Source organism: Miscanthus floridulus, chromosome 19, assembly GCF_019320115.1.
Source record: "Miscanthus floridulus cultivar M001 chromosome 19, ASM1932011v1, whole genome shotgun sequence".
NCBI lineage: Eukaryota > Viridiplantae > Streptophyta > Magnoliopsida > Poales > Poaceae > Miscanthus > Miscanthus floridulus.
Genome location: NC_089598.1, coordinates 1,134,494 through 1,151,833, shown reverse-complemented (window position 1 = coordinate 1,151,833; position 17,340 = coordinate 1,134,494). Strand labels below are relative to the sequence as shown.

At 42.4% G+C, this 17,340-nt stretch overlaps 1 long non-coding RNA gene across 1 annotated transcript; it reads left to right on the top strand.

Moving 5' to 3' along the window:
* The first annotated feature begins 54 nt into the window (after window positions 1-54).
* On the top strand, window positions 55-1,821 carry LOC136529775 (uncharacterized). Its single transcript, XR_010777411.1, has 3 exons — window positions 55-105; window positions 186-850; window positions 1,436-1,821. It is a non-coding gene; the product is annotated as an uncharacterized lncRNA (long non-coding RNA).
* The last annotated feature ends 15,519 nt before the right edge of the window (window positions 1,822-17,340 follow it).

Genomic DNA, 17,340 nt, shown 5'->3' with positions numbered 1-17,340 from the left:
TGGGCGGCCGACAGGTTCGGGAGCCGGAGCCGCCGGAGCCCTACCAAAGAGGCCCTAAAGAAATTTTTTGAATTCTGAAGCCAGCTTAGTGGCATTCTTTTTCATGTAAGTATATTGTCCTGAATTCTTACTCTATTTCTTTTGTAACGTTTGTCTTACATAATAATTACATCCTAATTGAATAGGAAAAACTTGGCACAATGCTCGATGGAATGACACGTGTCGAGAATACTGTTGCTGAATTGACCTCTCGGAATAAATGAGAGAACGATCCCAATTATCAAAGATCTTGCCATTTCTGTTGTCACAGAATTTACTTCACTTGCTGGAATTATGGCACGCCGTTATGCTTTGAGAGATGGCATCTCTGAAGAGGTTGTGATTATTTTTAATGTGGTAAATTTGGTACCAACTTGTCTTAGCATCCTGTCCATTTTGGCTGTAAATATTCATGTCAAAGATTGCAGAAGCACTATTTGAGATAACACTTCCTCGGTCTTCGGGTGATGTGTTTCCAAGAACAGATGCTAGTATAGTCCTTGCGGTTGCTGATAGGTACTTGTGCGCACAAACATAGCCCATTCATTGTTTATAGCATTCTCAACATTCAACATTGAGAAAATAACCTCTGCGGTTCATTTGTTAATTCTGTTAGCGCACAGAAATTTTGTGGTAACTTTCTGGGTAGTACTGCATTTCATTTGTCCAAGAATTTATTCAAGCTAGAGAAGCTGCTACCCTTTTCTAATTTGTTTCACAGATTGGATAGCCTAGTTGGATTGTTTGGAGCTGGATGCAGCCAAGTTCTACCAATGATCCATTTGGACTTCGAAGGGTCTCTTAAGGACTGGTAAGGGAGTTAGAAAAAGCCAAAATATCATCACATGAAACTTCCTCACATGTATTTTATCTTGGTTCAAATATTGGTTGAGAACAAGAAGAGCTTTGACCTCAGGCGAGCTCTCACCTTATTGGCAGGGGTGCAACCCATAGAAACAGAGAGTGATGTTATAGATGAGGTCAGTATGCATTTCAGATAATGTTTATGTACTATCTTCATTTAGTATATGGTTCCTGACAGATTTATTGTCAAAATCATTGTTAGGCAGTACAATTCGTCACAAGGAGACTGGAACAACTTCTGGTACATATTATCTTGATATTTAATGACAGACATAGGATTTTTCATTTTGGGTGTTTACTAGGGATAGAGATACACTGTTACATTTACACTGGAAAAAAACAAAATTCTTTTTTTGGATGGTTATCATTATTTCTCCAACTGCTGTGCTTATCCTTTATTTGAATTAGGATTAACATTGAGCGATAATCTGCATTTCATCTAACATCCATTTTGATCCATGTCATCAAACCTCTGGTTGATGGAATCCGTTGCCTTTTTGAAAGTTGCATCTATTCTTGTCATTGCCATTAGGTGGATGAGGGAATTAACTGCGAGATAGTCCGTTCAGTGCTTATGGAGCGTGCAAACCGCCCTTATCTTGTGCAGCACAGACAGCAACTGAAGTACGATGTTATGTGCCCCCCACTTATCCACCCCAAAGATTCTTCCGAGTATTCTATGGTTTTTCAAGTGTTGTGTGGACACTTGCAGTTGGAAGCATTTTCCTTTCAAGAACAGAAACTTGGCATCTGTTCCGGTACGGTACACCGCACCGCCGCCCTTGGACCCCGCAGTTGTCGCCGCCGAACCTAGCCCCGTCGAGGGCGTCGACCAGTCGAGGCGTGGATCGAGGTACGGACCACCTCACGAGGGCACGCCGAATCGGACAGGGGCGCGGGCTGCTTGTTGCCGCGTGAGGGCGCGGGCGGGCGCCTCCCCCGGCCGGCAGCGCGGCGGGTTCTTGCCGCGGTGCCGGCGTCGCTCCGTCGGCTGGGTTCAGCTGCTCCGGAATGTCGACGCGGCGGCGCCGTCTCCTTCCTCGAAGAAATGGCAGGAATGAATGGATGGATGACGCCCGTCTGCTTCTCCGTGACGATGAACTTTACTGGACTCAGGGCTGGACTGATGGGCTGGGTCCAAGCGTGGCCCAGATAGAAAATAATTAGCAAAAAAAATAATTACTTTAATTAGCTGCTTTAAAATTCGTGCAAATCTTTTGGGGAGGAGTACCGGAGCAGATGCCTTCCAAAAATTGTTGAAGCATATTCAAGGCCAACAAGGATCATCCGTGGAAAAGAAATTGAGTCTCCTTTGGAGGTACTGGCTTAAACATGTACCATCATAAACTGTGATTACAGTTCAAATTATGGTGAAGTTTTTGACTCGCAACTAGCCCATCACCAGTCTTTATTATTGGTGCAGTATTTCTCTCCTGACTCTGATTTTATGTGTAGGTTGACCCTAGTATTCGAGAAAGATGAAGAAAAAGTTTTGTGGAGCGCCTACTTGGAGGTTGCTGATAAGATCCATCCTGGTACATGTTTTTTAAAAAGAAAAGCCAGGAGCTCTGTCGCTCAATTAAGTATAAGAAAGAGAGTGTTTTATGTATACATGGCATCCATTGGCACTGGTCCTAGGACCAAAGTAGATACACCCCTCCCACCATCAGTTTTTTCACTCCACAAAGGAAAAAGCCCTGCGCCTTTGCGCAATGTCCTCTTTGGTCAATGACGTCTTGAACTCATTTTCAAAAATCCTCCTATTCCTCTCCTTCCACAAGTTCCACACAATATATATTAGTACTCCATCGAAACATCTGCGTTCCTGTTTTGGGGTCTTGCTTGCTGCATGTTCCCACCATTCGGCAATGCAGGCGTGGTCCTGCTGCGGCAGCTGCACCATGAGATTTTCCCAAGATAACACTCACTAGTACAGAAACAAGCTGTACTCCCGGTTGAAAAACCCCTTCAGTCCTGTTTTCCCAACCGGGAGCACGAATCCGAGACTAAAGGGCCCCTCCTTTAGTCCTGGTTTCTCGTCCCCGGCTAAAGAGGCCTCCCGGCCTGGCCACGTGGGCCGGCCCTTTAGTCCCGGTTGGTATTACCAATCGGAACTAAAAGTTTTTTTTTTGTTTCTATTTTCAATTGATGATTCGTTTTGGTTTTTGAATAGGTTTTCGAATACGCATTCTACATTGCTAATAATATACGTATTCTAAACGTTTATAATGTTGAAACATTTTGTACAAACTAAAGTATGAAACTAACATATATATTACATGCATATACATATACTGTACGTTATTTTATGTACATATAATATGTGTGTGTGTGTGTATATATATATATATATATATATATATATATATATATATATATATATATATATATTATACAAATAAAGCTTGCATTGTATATTCTATCATATCCTTGGGATAACAAATTCACTCCATCTGGTTTGGCTTCCATGTTTCGTTCATGCCATTGTAGAACTTGCCGACGGGGTTTAAGACCTGGTCATTAAGAAATCCTGCTATGGTCTCTTAAATTGCTTTCAGTTGGTCACGTCGTATGACTTTTTCCTTCAACCACAGAGTCTTCAATAAAAGTTAAAGGAAATATATATATATATATATGTGTGTGTGTGTTGGTCACGTGATTACTTATATATATATGAGCAATAAAAGAAATTGTGAATATATAAATATATTTATATAACGTACTTTGAGGATCTCTTCAGGAGTTCTTTTTGAGTACGCCATGATGAACTCGTAAACATAGTATCCGCAGTAGTTGGTCCCCTGTTCTTGCCTCAGAACCCACTTTTACGAGAAAAAAGAACCGGTGAATTGAAAGCATGCATGGTGTTAATTGAATTATATATATATATATATATAGTACTTACATCCAGTGGCGTTTTGCAATGTTTCATGTGGTGTTCCTCAATAAAACTTTTCCAAACACTGCGCCCGATAAAATAAAAAATTAATTTATCCTTTAATAATTGTTGCAGTTAAGAGATCGGGGTATATATAGTTGCTAGAGAGACCAAATTACCCTTGGATAATATCTATCATATCTTGGTACTCTGTTTGCTCTTTTCTTAACGAGTCTAAGATGTTCAACCGACTATTGGCCATATCGATGACCATCAATATCCAGTGATTGCTGCATATGTTTTTATACATAAATATGATCGACATTAACTAGAGTCAACATATATATATATGTGAGATAGCTTAGCTATTAAGCAAATAATTAAACAAATATCCATATGATCGACATTAATTATTTAACACTCACTTGAAGTTGTAGAGGAAGAGTATGTCCTTGTTTTGTTGGTTTACTAAGAACCTCATGAGATTTTTCTCGAATTCAGCTTTCCATTGAGGCGGGGGATTAGGATGTTTGAATAAGACATTTGGATCAACGAAACCAGCATCATTATCCTTTCTCTTTCTGAGTTCTGTCATCTCATATCTGCATATATAAAAATATAGTGTGAGGATATATAATCTATATATATACATGTAGCTTTATATATATACACTTTAATAGTAGAAAATAATCACACTTACAGATAAGGGAATATAGAGAGATATAAAGCGCAACTTGTGGCAAAAGGCTTTACGCAAAGAGAAGGGATTGATTACAATGAGACTTTTTCTCCAGTCTCATGTAAGGATTCCTTCAGAATCATAATGACATTAGTGGCACATTACGATTTAGAATTACATCAGATGGATGTAAAGACGGCATTTCTCAACGGGGACTTGGAGGAAAATATTTACATGGCACAACCGAAAGGTTTTGTCATGGAAGGAAAAGAACGAATGGGATGCCGCCTAAAGAAATCCATTTACGGATTAAAACAAGCTTCAAGAGAGTGGTACTTGAAGTTTAATCAGACAATAAGGAATTTTGGGTTTAAAGAGAATGTAGAGTACAATTGTGTCTATACAAAGTTTAAGAATGAAAAGTTTATCTTTCTTGTCCTGTATGTGGATGATATCTTACTTGCTAGTAGTGATGTCAGTCTACTACTGGAGACAAAGAAGTTTTTGTCCTCAAAATCTGATATGAAAGATCTTGGTAAAGGTTCGTTCGTTCTAGGGATCGAGATTCACCGAGATAGAAGTAAAGGGGTATTAGGACTGTCACAAAAAGCATACATAAAGAAAATCTTAAAGAAATTCAGTATGCACAAATGTAGTCCCTCACCTGCTCCTATAGTCAAGGGCGACAGATATGGGGATTTTCAATGCCCCAGGAACCAATATGAGATTGATCAAATGAAAGCGGTTCCATATGCTTCAGCTGTCGAAAGCTTGCAATATGCTCAAGTATGTACGCGCTCTGACTTGGCATTTGTTACCGGGTTACTTGGCAGATTCCAGAGCAATCCTGAAATAGAATATTGGAAATTGGTAAAGAAAGTCTTGCGTTATTTGCAAGGAACGAAAGGCCTCATGATGACGTATAGAAGATCAGATTCACTCCATATAGTGGGGTATTCAGATTCTGATTATGCGGGAGATGATAGAAAATCAACGTCTGGATATGTATTCACTCTCGCAGGGGGAGCTATTTTATGGAAAAGCTCAAAATAAACCGTCACTAAATCGTCCACAATGTATGCCGAGTTTATAGCGTGTTATGAGGCAACGGGGCAGGTGAACTAGCTAAAGAAGTTCATACCCGGTTTGAAGGTGGTTGACGACATCTATAGACCACTAAAGTTATACTGCGATAATAATCCGGCAGTACAGTATGCTCACAACAATAAGTCAAGTGGTGCTGCCAAACACATTGACATAAAGTATTATGTTGTGAAAGATAAAGTCCGGGATCAAGTTATAAGTCTTGAGCATATAAGTACAGTAAAAATGCTCGCGGATCCGCTTACAAAAGGCTTACCACTCAACGTGTACAGAGAACATGTAGCCGACATGGGTTTAAGAGAAAGCCTATAATTCCTGGACAAAAGAAGGCCCAAAGATAAGTATCTATTTTAGAACAGAGTAGTGTGTTGTAGCTGTTAAATCTATCGGCAGTGGACCGTGACGATGAGGCATGCTCTATGCGCTAATCTGTAATGGAATGAACAAAAGTAAATGATATGAAAGTGAAAGATGGAAAGAGATCAAGGGGAAGATTGTTAGGATGATCTCTAACCTAACTGGACCCAACGACCTAGTTGGGCCCTTTGATTTGCGCCCTGATCAGGGGCGCCTAGCCCACCATGGCTGGAGGGCCCCTGTCACCCTGCGCTATAAAAAGAGGTGGGGGCCGGCGGCTCTGATGGAGGTTGACCTGAGCCGAGCTCCCCACCGACACTCAAATCCTAATCCGATCAAGAGGGGCGCAGTCAGTGACGGGAAGCCACCAGCCGTGCCGCCCCGCTCCGACGACGACGACTGCACCGACATCTTCCCCGACCATCGCTGCCCGTGGGCAAAATACATCGACGAACCTGATGGAGGCCACTGGATCTTCCACCCCTACGGTCTCAGGTTCGAACCCCTATCTCTCTATCTCTCTGTCTCCATCTCTCTGTCTAGATGTACTAGCGCTTGTTTGGATCTACTGCTTCACCTTTTATACCGAATAGGACAAGTGTAAGGCTAGATCTATGATTCTACAGTTACAACAAGATCTACCCAAATAAGTTGGTCACTGAAACATGTCGCTTGTGGAGACAGCCCGTGGGATTCTACAAGAGGCCGGTGGACTCGAAAAGAGTGTCATTTTCCGCGTACAAGAGACCCTACATCCGAAGCACACGATGCAGCAGAGTATAACAAGTAAGAATGCATCGTCTTGAACAATGAACACTAGAATAGAAGGTAGGAGTGTCAGCGATCGCCGCTGACCGGAGTTCCACTCAAGCACACGAGAGGGGACGAGGAGCCACGGGCCGACGAGGTCCCGGTTTGTTTGGAGAAGAAGAAGATAGAAATGTTCTTTACAAGTGTTTTTGATGATTTCCACTTCCGCTCTCGCATCCTATTTCTATTCCTCTCCATTGTGGGCCGTGGACACGCACACTCTTGCGACGGCTTCTGTTGCTCTTCCTTGGTAGATGGGATTCCTTGGGATGAGGAGCTGTGACAAGAAGCCCCATGTGTGTTGATGAGCAGGGGCGGATCCACCGATATGGCAAAGCCTGGCGGCCACCAGACCTCCCCTCACCCGGCTGTACTGCTTCGCTCGGCTTCTTCTTCTTTTTTTCCGCACGAAAGGGACGGCGGAGGTAGAAGACAACTCGATGACTCTGCGTAACAGAGCTGGAGCACGTTTGGGCCTATTGGGCTGTGTATTGAATCCGCCCAGAGAGCCTAGGTGGAAGCTGGCTGTTTCTGGCCTTTAGGCTTGAGCAGCGTTCCTCCCTATTGGAACGAAGCTGAACCTTTTCCCTGTCGATTCAGTTCGTCAAAGTGCGACTCGATACTGTTGCGAGGTTGCCCATGAAACACCCGTGACTTCCCGTTGAGACTGGCCTAATGCTGCGAGGTTGCCCGTCGCGGCTAGGTCGCAGGCCTGCGAACGACGCCGCAACAAAATAGCTGATGATTGGCTAAATAATTTGATTATATATGCTACACTAAGTGTGTGATATTTGAAGGACTTGATGATGAAATAATTATGAAGCGGTTTCAAAACATCAAAACACGAAGAATGAATTTGCTATAACCTTTCCTACATAGTGTTCAATCTTCACTTAGTATATATATGCCCATTCATCCTCACTAGAATCATCCAATACTTTTTTGATATATTTTAGTTATGTTTACGATCAATTATGAATGAAAAATCCATTTTTAGTATTTTGTCGCATTATTGTTTCTTATTTTGTGTATGATTGTTCGGTCATACAAATCTCTACACCTAAAACGTTTCTACGGGAATTGTCCAACCCGTAGACCCAAAAACCTACCGACCCAAAACCTGGAAATAGCTATTGTCATCTTTTTTTAAAAATAAATGATACAAAGAAGCATATAGTCGTCATCGTTGATTGGGGGTGATTATATTTCTCCAACGTGACATTCATCGTGCGTTGTCTTTCAATCACGATGATGTGCAAGTACTTTCAAATTTCGTTTTCATGATTATTACTCTGTCATGTACTATACGCTATTTAATTGGCAGCGTGCAATCTTCCTATCTACTACCTACGATCGTAAATATAAATAAATATACTCCATCAGTCCGAAATGATAAGTATATTTTGTAAATAAAAATTCAAACTTTACATATCTTAGCCAACAATTATTCAAATTATATACAAATTTATGACATAAAACTTGCACTAATAGTTTTTGCATTCAAAGTAGATCTAAGATAATATTGATCCTTTAGCAAATTAAGGGTCAGAATCTTTTTTAATGAAAATTTCTTGATCAAAATACAATTATCATTCCAAAAATGGAGTATTTAGCAAATAAGATGCAACATAATGTAAGAGAAATTAAGGGTCAGAATATTTTCTTAATCAAAATTTCTTAATCAAAATTACAATTATCAATCCAAAAATGGAGTATATATCTAGGATTTTTCCTTTAGATCAAACGTTGCTAGCTTTAATCAGGAGTATCTAAAAATTTGTATAAATAAACTAACAAGACAAGATTGCCACTACTTGAATTAAAAGATACTTTCTTAATATATAACTCTTCCCATTTAAATAATAACTAGCAAACGGGGCGTGGCTTAGAGATAAGGCCGTGCGTGAGTGCTAGAAAAAAAAGATAAAGAAAATAAAGGTCACCCTAAATGACACATGGGCCATGGATGGTAGGTGGGCCCCATAATTGTTGTTAGAGCATCTCCTGAGACAATCTAAATCCGCTGCCTATCCTCAATTTGGATAGTGTGGACAAAAAACAACAGCTCCCACTACCTACTCATATTTGTTGGCTACCCAAATTCCCTCTCCCACTATCCATTCCTGTTGGGCCAACAGGTGACTAGCTAAATTTCCCCCTCACCATGTGCACGTCTTCTTCTTCGCTCGGCCACGGACTCCTGACGGCGCGCCCTTCCCTAGCCGGTCCACCTTCCTGCGCGGCATCCCCAGCGACGCATCCCCGGCGTGGTGGCAGGGCGCGAGCGCGGCATCCTGGGCTCGGCTTCTCCGTCGCGGGTGCAGCACGGGCACACCCTTCCCTGGCGGTGGAGCCTGCCCCAGTGGCGAGACCTGTCCCGGCGGCGCTGCCCTGCCTACGTGGCCTGCCCCGACAGCACTACCCTGCCCGACACAGCCCAGCTCTACTATGCTTTGATCCGTCCGTAGGAAGAAGAAGCTGATAGAGGATGACATGTGGGATATGTGTGTCATTCTCTACTAGGGTGGGTTTGGGTAGCCTGAGTTGGGAGCAAAACACGGGTTTTTTATGATAAGATGATTTTAAATGAAAAGTTGTCAACTACAAAGTTTCATAACTTTTTGAGATCTACAACTTTAATTTTTGCTGTTTGCCAATACGAGGTCGTTTAAAAATTTTAAATTTAAATTTTTTAGAAATTCAAACGTAGTTTTCCTTGACAAGATAATCTCAAATAAAAAAGTTGTCAACTACAAAGTTTGATAACTTTTCAAGATCTATAACTTTTATTTTGGTAGTTTCTCCATCCGAGGTCGTTTACAAAATTTCAATTTCGAAGTCGAGAAATTCAAATGTAGTTAACGTTGAAAAGATGATTTCAAATGAAAAAGTTATCAACTACAAAGTTCTTTAACTTATCGACATCTATAACTTTTATTTTGGTTATTTGTTCATCCAAGATTGTGGTAGTAATATTGTTCATAAATCTTACATATCTCTCTTATAGTTTATGAAACTATAAGAGAGATATGTAAATTTTGTGAACAATGTTACTGCCACAATCTTTGGATGAACAAATGTCTAAAATAAAAGTTGTAGATCTTGATGAGTTCTATAAATTTTATGTTCATGACTTTTTCAGCTGAAGTCATTTAATGTTTCAAAATCACGATTGAAGTTGTCATTTTTTTGAAATTCAAAATTTAAATAGATAAAAGACGGTCACATGAAAAGATGGACATAATAATAGCTGTAAGAACACAATAAATTGATAGAGCATGTTTTTTAGAAAATTTTAGAAAAAAATATCGAATTTGAAGTTAGTATGAGGGAGAAAAACTAGTTACAAGTTCTAGTCAGAGATTAAAAAGAGAAATCGGAGTTCTTCAATAATTTCAAAAATTAATTTGAAATAATATTTTGAAGCAGTAAATGATTTTAAATGAAAAAGTTGTAAACAACAAAGTTTCATAACTTTTCGAGATCTACAACTTTTATTTTGGTTATTTCTCTATCTGAGGTCGTTTGAAAAAATTCAAATTTTAATGCTTAATTTTAAATATTCGGCATCCATTTGTGCCACTACAAATCCGATTTGTAGGGACGGCTGGATATTGAGCCGCACCTATAAATCGGGTTATTTGTAGGGGCGGCTGATAACACCAGAAATGCATTTGTAGGGGCGGTTCATTTGACCACCATTTGTAGTTTTTTAGTAGTAAGTCACAATACAGCGCAGCCAAGGGCAGGGTGGGAATCCTCTGTACCCTTGGCCAACCACTCCAAACCCTAACTGTGCCGATGGGGGCCGCCGCCGGCTTCACGTCGGACTTCCTTGGCAGCTCGCAATGTACCCTCGCGCTCTCGGCCAAAGGTTCACTTCCCGTTAGCAGCTACGCAATCCTTCCAACGGTATGTCGCCTCCAGATCAAGCCTCGCGCGAAGACACCTAAAACGGAAGACAACCAATAGAAAATACCCTCGCGGCGGGGTCAGCGTCAACCGTGAGGCTCGTTAGCCGGTCCAAATCGAGGGTCGAGGGTGAGACGGGGTTCCAGTCAAGGTCGCCTTCCCCAACAAGGATTTATTCCATCGGTTCCTAAATATTTGTCGTTTTCATTTAGCGAGGAACAACTTTGACTAAATATATATAAAAAATTAATATTTATGGTACATAACTAATATCATTAGATAGATATTTGAATCTAGTTTTGTAATAAATTTATTATTTGGAGATACAAATATTGCACGTATTTTCTACAAATCGAGTCAAACTTTCGACATGGAAACCAACGGCGACAGTTAATTAGAGACGGATGGAGTAGTTACTGTAGTAGTAAGGAGGGTATTACCATAAGTCAAAAGTTTTGGTAACCACAAACAGAGTTACGATAAAGTCAAATAAGAGAAGTGACGAGAACCCAGTGATCCCTGGAAGAGTAAATTACTATAGCAGAGATGTAGTTTACGATAGAATTAAGATATTTATTAGAACTGTATAACATGAAATAAGGATTTACTAAAATAATAGCAGGTCGACGTCCATAATTATGGTTAGCCACACAAAGGTACCGTAAGTCAACAAAGATGACTTTCATACTAGATACGCGTATATAAGGATTTACAGAATTCTTAAAAAAAAAAAGGATTTACAGAGTAGGAAGTCCATACATAGTTACCATAGGTCAACTAAGATTCGTGGAAGACATACCAGAAGGAAAACTTACAAGAATTCAATTATCCCTAGAAGAGTAAATTACTAGTATACTATAGATGTAGTTATGATATAGTTCAGATTTTTTTTTAAAGGACTTATATTAAATCTTGGCACAATACATCTCTAAATTACACATTAAAAAATAAAAAATAAAAAATACATAATATTCTATCATGATTCTTCCATCGTCTTCTTCCCCAATGATTTCCCTCGAACGCCCGAAGCCAAAAGTGCACTCCTTATGCGGAATCCAACGACCACCCAAAACATTGGACGTGCCGTAAGATTCAACACTTCAGAATTAGTTTAAAACGCATCTAAATCACTGAACAAATATCGGTAGTTGCATCGTCATGTACGACATAGGCTGCAGATTCGTCACCTTGAGACCTTGAATTCCTCTCTGCGACCATCGACGATGAGATGGATGAAACCCGTAGCCGTTGTCCTTGTAGGGAGCTTCCAGAAGCACCCCTCCCCTTGTAGATAAAGGCCATAAATTGACTGCATGTCGATGAAATTGACGACTGCAACGACGATCTCGTCTTGCCAATCACTGAAGTCATCGCAGGAAACACGATCCCAACTGAAAATCATCTTATTTCATCGGAAGATTTATTAGACTAAACTCTAAGCAACTAGATCGAAAAACTATAGGGAAAAAGGATGGGGCCCTCCCATTCTTGTCCCTAACAGACACACCGGAGAGGAAGAAGGAAAGGGGCCCTAGGAGCGGCGGCCGCGGCGAAAGCGAGAGTTGCGGCAGCAGCGATTGTGTCTCTCGATGACGGTGGCTTCCGTAAAGGCTGATATAGTTCATCTTTTTGTTTTGATACTACAAGTATGTAACATGAATATAATTATTTACTAGAATCGCAAGGAGTCAAAGTTAGGGAACTTGAATCAGCAAAAGTCCACCGACTGAGAGGTACGACGAGATTATTATTGGAGAGTGACCGACCTTGCGTTAGGCCAGCCGCCCCGCACAGCCTGCACGCTCCTCTTCTTCCTCCAGCCGCTCGCTTGCTTCTTCTTCCTCCCGTGGTCCCACCACCCCACCGCCGCGGTTCGACCGCCCTACCGGGGTGAGCTAGGGTTTCGTCGCCGCGAAGCTCTGGTGAAACCCTAGCTCATCCGCGACGCCACCTTCTTCCCTTCCCCCCCTCTTGGTGCCGCCATGGCCATGCTTGCTGGCTAGCACTGTTGCGACGCCCCTAAATCGCCCAGTCGCAATCCCCATCGCCTGGTTGGCCTTCTTCCCCCCAAACCCCTTCTTCTGTGCCCGTCGAAGTTCGAAAAGAAGGGGGTAGGGCACAGTGAGGGCATGGAGGCGGCCGTTGGGGAGGATCAGAGGCCGCCTAACACATGCCGTGGTGGAGGCCGCTATGAATCTGAAAGAGAGAGATGTGGAAGAGGGGTGCGGGCGTGGAGGGAGACAGGGGAGTGGCTTCTTTGTTCGATGAACTAACAAATAGGAGTATTGTAATGTTAAACTATCTTTTAATAGTACCCCTATTAGTATGTACATATATATTTTGTGTTTTTAATGATCGATACATTGTTCATGGCATCAATAAAGACATAGAGCCTGTTTGGTAAAGATTCACCACTAGAAAAAAGTGAATCTGGATCTAGAATTCATCATGGATCAGCTCCATCGTGGACCTAAGATCCACTGTTGAGCTACCAAGAAACTGTTTGGCTAATGCAACAGCTCTAGATCGGCCATTTTAGTTTAAATGGACAGATTTGTCCCCGTGATAGGCCCTACCTGTCAATGTGATCCATTCTTCCTTCTTCGAAAAAAGACACGGCCAGCCTCTCACACCCGTGCAGGTGGCCAGCTCGCATCCGTGCCGCACCCTTTTTTCGAACTGCTCTCGCGGCCAGCCTCCCGCACCCGCGCCGGCGGCTGCTCGCATTCGCGCGCTCGCCGTCGCACCCTTTTCCCGCACCCGCGGCTACTCCCGCGGCCAGCCTCCCTAGCGGTAGGCCTGCAGCAGTCAACCCACGCTCGTGCCGGTGGCTTCGACGAGCAGCGACCAAGGGGAGCAGGAGCGGCTCTACGGCGAGATCTGCCTGCTCAAGTCGCTCCGCCGCCGCGCCTCCTGGGCCAGGGTTCGCTGCTCGAGTTCACCACGTGTGATCTAGATCCACGACGTTGGGCAGGCGCTCGCAGCCAGAGTTAGCCCGTCGGTGCCTCGTGTGGCGGGGGCTGGCCCATAGGTCGTGGCCTCGCGTGGCAGCTCACGGCATCGGTGCTCGTGGTCGAAGCTCACCACAGTAGTGCCTCGCCGGGCGTGTGAGGCTGGAGCTTGCGGCCGACGTGCCGCGACGCGTGGGCGGTGTGAGGCCGGAGCTCGCGGTCAACGCGGGGCGCGAGCAAGACGATGGAGCGACGCGTGGCGAAGGTTTCAGGCAGGTTCGGTCGGTGATGGGAGAAAGAAAGAAAAAAATCATAACAAATAGTTCTTTCTACGTAACCAGTGGCAGTAGTGGGTAACCAACTTCACCAGACTTGAGTTGGTGGAGCACCCTCCAAAGAGCTCCACCAAAATGGTAAATATGCTTCTGGAGGTTTTGAGAAATTTTAGGGTGAAGTGGAGCTAATTTTTGATAAATCTGGAGCCGATGAATCTGTACCAAACTGGCCCGTAGATGTGATGGTGTTTGAAACACGACCGAGCGGGTTAGGCCGTGCATTGGATTTGGATCCCCGCGATCGGAAAGTTCTGTGAGCGCGGGTAGGTAATCTCTAGCGTGTGGGAAGGGAAAGCGCTGTCGCGAGCAAATTCGACACATGACGAGCGACACTCGTTTGCTTTTCTACGGCGACCGAAACTTTACGAGTAGCCAGCTCGTCATTTTAGAAATCCAGATAGCACACTTGTAAGAGCTTGATTTTTTGCTGTAAAAGTTCTAAAATAGTCTACACAATAAGAATATCATATCTCTTGGAGTTGCTTTTGAGAGAAGTCTTGAAGTTTGTCGCTGGACAAAATTCTTCTTCTTTTGTCGCAGAAGGGACACACACTTGTGCACAATAGACACATGGCTACTAGCGTGACATATACTCGTACATAGAAACACGAAAGATTGGAGTCTAGTCTAGCTTTATCGGAGAAGAAAATAGTGACTCCTATATGTATAGAAGAGAGGGAGGAGAGCCAGGCGAGCAATAAGCTGGGGAAAAAAAACGTGTGGAGCGGTGAGCCTATACAGAGGAGGATTATGAGAATACAAGTTGAGACATAATTAGGGCATCTCTAAGAGCAAGTACAATAATAGGCTGTAAGCTGGCTAAATGCTAAGTTGAAGAAGAAAGAAGAGGAGACAGGCTATAAGCTTACAGCCAGTTTGGACACAAGAACCCAGAAAAGCTGTGAAAGAGACATGTGAGCCATGTATTAGAGCTAATTACTATAGGAGCAGGCTAAAAAAAGATTACAAAGAACCTTACAACCAGCCAGTGGGCTGTATTTTTAGCCTTGCTTCTAACGAGTTAGCACTCCTGAAGTAAATACGGAGAAGAGAGACGGCTCTGAACACTGCCGTGAGAGCGAGGAATGTATCGTGGTGTGCGAGACTATTTCTTAAGTTCACAGTAGTCTCTTTCCTTTTACACTATTTAATAAATCTAATGATTTAGAAAATTCAAAAGCTAGCTCTAAGCTACTAGATCATTAGAGGCACCTTAAAAATAATGATAAATGTTTCTTACGGACAGATTATAATCTTTTAATGTAGCTAATAGCTTGCTCTTGATTTTGACCGTATCATCGGCCTTTAAACGTCAAAAAGTTTGTCAAATTCTTGCGCAAGAAAAAAAGTTAGTCAAATTAAGTTAAAATTTCAAAATTTAGACAACTGTGGACTTGGACAGATAAATAAATATATGAATCCCAAGTAGAGATAAGCAGCCCGTTCGTTTGGCTGTGGCTTGTCATAAACGATCGTAAATTTCCAGCTAGAACATTATTTTTCTCTCACACAAACTAGCCAGCAGTACTTCTTCACGAATAAGCAACGATACGAACCATCAACCGAAGAGGCTAAAGATGGCGCCAGCGCACACTCTACTTGTACCCATGTGAATGTTTTGTTGTCGCCGTCTCCTCGAGATCCGCGCATGGGTGGGCGCAGGGAACCATGCAGGTCGCTACCGGCCATCCGCTCAAATTGCTTTCGATGGGGTGGGCGGTCACGACCTGTCCCCCATCTTTTCCGGCCTCCAAAAGCTGGCGACCACGTCGCCGACTTTTCGAGGCCATATGATTTTTAGAGGTAAATAAAATTATATCTTTATAATAATAAAGTCTCAAAAATATATAAAAAGCATAAAATGAAAAAAATGTTGAGTTTCTCGTCACTGTACATATATTCTCTCGCGTTTCTAGTTGAGTATTGTTCTTGAATGAATGAATATATGATGATGACCTTGACCAGACGAGCTTAGCTTTCTGATAACTTTATTTTTTCTTGTTTTTTTCGTAAGTCCAAGAAAAGGTGTGCACGGCTATTTTGGCCGGGTTTTGTGGTGATCCAAACTGACACGCCGCAATTAAGGACGTAGATTAGTTCTCATTGACTAACAACATGTTCGTTTGGTCGTAAACGATCGTGGATTATAAGGTAGAACAATATTTTTTTTCATATCAAACCAGCCAGCAATAATAATCTACGATCGTTTCAGTCATGGACGGATCCAGCGGTGGGGCTAGGGGGGCTTCAGCCCCCCCTACCCACCCTGAGCACGTGGAGTTCCCCTAAGCTTCCCTTAAAATTTTATGCATACATGTATTAGGTAGGAGGGGCTAAGGTTAAGAGAAGATAAAAAAGCCTTTATTCTTTTGTTCATCCCCTCCTAAATTTTTTTCTGGATTCGTCACTGGTTTCAGTCGAAACGAACAAGCTGTGACCAGCTAGCGTTGCCGCTTTGGAATCCTCCCAACTCAAATGCCAAGATTGCGGTGGGGATTGATTTTCCCAACTCAAATGTCCGCTACCTATTTATTTTCAATGCTAGTGTAGGAGCCAAAATGTTTTATATGCAACGATATATGGAAAACTAGTTTTACGGCCAACAGCTTGATGTAATTTTCTTTGATAAGAATGAAAACCTTTTTTTATTATTATTGATGTTACGTTTTATTTATGGTAGGTAACCAGATTTCTTGGGTATGGTTTCTTTTTTTATCCGGTTTTGGCGGTCATCAGTTTTATTAGTTGCCATGTAGGTATATAGTAGCCTCCTAATATATATATATACACACACACTATTTCAGAGTTAATTTTCTCTTCGGTTTACATTGTTTAAGAAAAAGGATTGAGTCCGTCTACTGCACATTCATGTGTTTTATATAATTTCAACACATGAATTTTTTTTGCACCCTAAGATTAAGATCCAACACCCTTCATTCTTCTTCTACCTCTAGCCTTTTTCTATCTTAAGACAATCACAAGATCACAGATCCACATATCACAAATCACATATCACAGAAAACATTTTTTCTATGGAAGGACAAAATACAGATGGCTTGTTCCCTGCCCGTTCGTGAATAAGAAATACACGTGTGCTGGACTGCTGGTGCACTGCTGCATCGCAAATACACGTGTGCTGCCCGTTCGCGTCGCTTCATGGGTCCCCTGGCCGGTGCTGGTGCACTGCTGCGCGATAAGAAAGCGCGCTGCCTGGACGCACATCTAACGACGCAGACAAACCGAGGCAATAATCTGGTGGAGTAAAATTTATGTGTTTTTTGGTGATAAAACACGTATGTTGTATAACATTTCTTGAAGGATTTGCTCTTCAGTTTCGGCGTGCAAACAGCATTGAGAATGCACCGCTCCTGCTCCTGGGCTTGCTTTCTTGCGCGGCCGGGTCGGACCAGC